General features: G+C 38.6%; 1 non-coding gene across 1 annotated transcript; it reads right to left on the reverse strand.

Moving 5' to 3' along the window:
- Positions 1-535: 535 nt before the first annotated feature.
- On the reverse strand, positions 536-608 carry TRNAF-GAA. Its single transcript has one exon. It is a non-coding gene; the product is annotated as a tRNA-Phe (tRNA).
- Between the last annotated feature and the right edge of the window lie 2116 nt (positions 609-2724).

Genomic DNA, 2724 nt, shown 5'->3' on the forward strand with positions numbered 1-2724 from the left:
TTTTCGCCCATGAACTGTGAAGCCCCAATTCTTGACTGAAAGGGACACCAAAGGCCTCTGCCCTCCCTCTCTATCTATCCAAGAGATGGAACTACTGTTGCTTTAGCTTTACTCATGTCAGCGGCATATTTTTATGCTGGTCTTAGCAAAAATGGATTGAGATATTTCGAGAAATATATTAAACCAACCCCAATCCTTTTACCAATTAACATCCTAGAAGATTTCACAAAACCATTAACACTCATATCGATAAAATGGTTTGAACTATTTACTAGAAAAAAAAAGAAGGGGCACCCTGCCCTTTTTTAACCAATGCCGAATCGACGACCTATGTATAAAAAAGAGAAATTTTTTGGATTTGAAGAAAAAAAAGAATTCATAGTCAATCCTACTTTCGATAGGACCGGTTGACAATTGAATCCAATTTTTCCCATTATTTGACTATCCATAATAGTGCGTAAAGAAAGCCCGGAGGAAGAGTGGCCTTGAGTTTCTCGCCCCTTTGCCTTAGGATTCGTGGATCTTTTTTTTTCTCTGCCAGGAACCAGATTTGAACTAGTGACACGAGGATTTTCAGTCCTCTGCTCTACCAACTGAGCTATCCTGACCTTTTCTTGTGCATCATCCTAGTAGAGTATTTGTATCTATGTCAATTAAAAGGACTAAAAAATCAACTTCAGACATTAATGAACTTTATAAGAGAGTTATCCGTCGGAACAACAATCTTGCCTATCTATTAAAAAGAAGTGAATTAGCGCCAGCAGATTTAGTAATATGCCAGGAAAAATTGGTACAAGAAGCCGTGGATACACTTCTTGATAGTGGGTCCCGCGGGCAACCGACGAGGGATGGTCACAATAAAGTATACAAATCACTTTCAGATGTAATTGAAGGTAAAGAGGGAAGGTTTCGCGAGACTCTGCTTGGGAAACGGGTCGATTACTCGGGGCGTTCTGTCATTGTTGTGGGTCCTTCGCTTTCATTACATCAATGTGGATTACCTCTAGAGATAGCAATAAAGCTTTTTCAGCTATTTGTAATTCGCGATTTAATCACGAAACGCGCCACTTCTCATGGGCGCTGCTAATTCCCCATGGTGTAACTCTATAATTTTCCAAGGTAAAAGAGCACCCGACCAATTTGAAACAAAAATAAAAAGGAACATAGTTCCAATAAAGGGAACCCAGGGACCTCAAAAAAAAGAAAAATTGGTTCTATGTTCAACGGAAAAAAATTCTCAAGAGCAAGGAAAAGTATTTTGTTTCCGTTCGCCCTACAGTGGCATATGAAATGGACGTTATTAAATAGTAAATAAAGGATAGAGCTATTCTTTTTTTATAGAGATTCTAGAGAAAGCGAGACAAAGTGAAACGATAAAGTTTTCTTTATATAAGAATTAAGGGATAAAATGAGAAATCTTTGCCATTCAATCTGATTAGAACATTCTAAAGTTCCCCAGGGAAGGGGGTATTTAAAAAGAAAAAATGGATAAAGGGTTAATTCATTCTTGATAGCCATTTCCTTAACAAGTGAATGGGAACACTCATCAACAAATGCAGCTTCCCAAATTGGGTAAAAGTGCAATCCGATCGCCGCAGAAGTAGGAATAATAGCACCAGAGATAATATTGTTTCCATAAAGTAAAGAACCAGAAACAGGCTCCTGAATACCATCGGGAAAAGCATGAAAAAAGGCTCGAATGGTACGATCCCTCCGTCACCCCAGAATGAAAGGGGTGATCTCGTAGTTCTTGGTCTGTGAAGATGCGTTGTTAGGTGCTCCATTTTCCCATTGAGGACGAACCTCAACCTGTGCTCGAGAGATAGCTAAATATTTGACTAAGACTGGATTTCATTCCACTTTCCTATTTCTGAACAACAACTTATGTCATCAACTATTTCGTGTTTTCAAAGTTATTAATTGTCTCATACTCTATTTTTGATTTCAATGGTGTAGTGTATCTTATGCAAACGGAATTCTAAGGTTTCTTTATATAGGAAATGGTTCGAAAATCGCTATTCCACCTTTTAGGTATCGTGAAAAGTGATACCTGTGAAGATCGTGCATTTCAGTCAAATTCCGATCCATTTTTCGCACTAGCACTTCCGCATAATAACTCCACTAAAGGCGACCCTATTACCGGAATGGCGTCAGGTACACCTGTCACAATTTTGACTGACCAATAGCCAATTTGATCCCAAGGCAAATCCAATTTCGAAGGGACTTCCTCCCCATGTTGAGAAAACTTTTCTTCTTCCAATTTATCTTTTCTTCATTCAATTCAGTTCAAAAAAGATACCTCAAAGCCAGCTCTGACCGAAATCTTTGGGGACGATTCTGTATTACAATTTGGTGGAGGAACTTTGGGACTTGTGTTTGTGGATGGAATCCCCCAAGAAGAGTTAGAATGGCAGTTCCCGCTCCTTGAGCGGTACCAAATAAATGATTACTCGAATCAGGGTTTTGGGCAACTGATCATGGAATTAATCAATAACATTGCTAAAGCTCATGGGGGCGTATCCGTATTCGGTGGAGTAGGGGAACGAACTCGTGAAGGAAAAGTTCTTATTATAAATGAATTCTTGCAATTTTTTCCAGAATTCATTTTTGCATTTTTAGGTATCAAAAAAACCATCCTAGTGGATCCGTGTGGTAAGGAAAAACTGGTAATCTATTCCTTAAAAAAATCTTGGAGATTATGTAATGCTTACTCTCAAACTTTTT

The sequence above is a fragment of the Hordeum vulgare genome, chromosome 7H, assembly GCF_904849725.1.
Source record: "Hordeum vulgare subsp. vulgare chromosome 7H, MorexV3_pseudomolecules_assembly, whole genome shotgun sequence".
NCBI lineage: Eukaryota > Viridiplantae > Streptophyta > Magnoliopsida > Poales > Poaceae > Hordeum > Hordeum vulgare.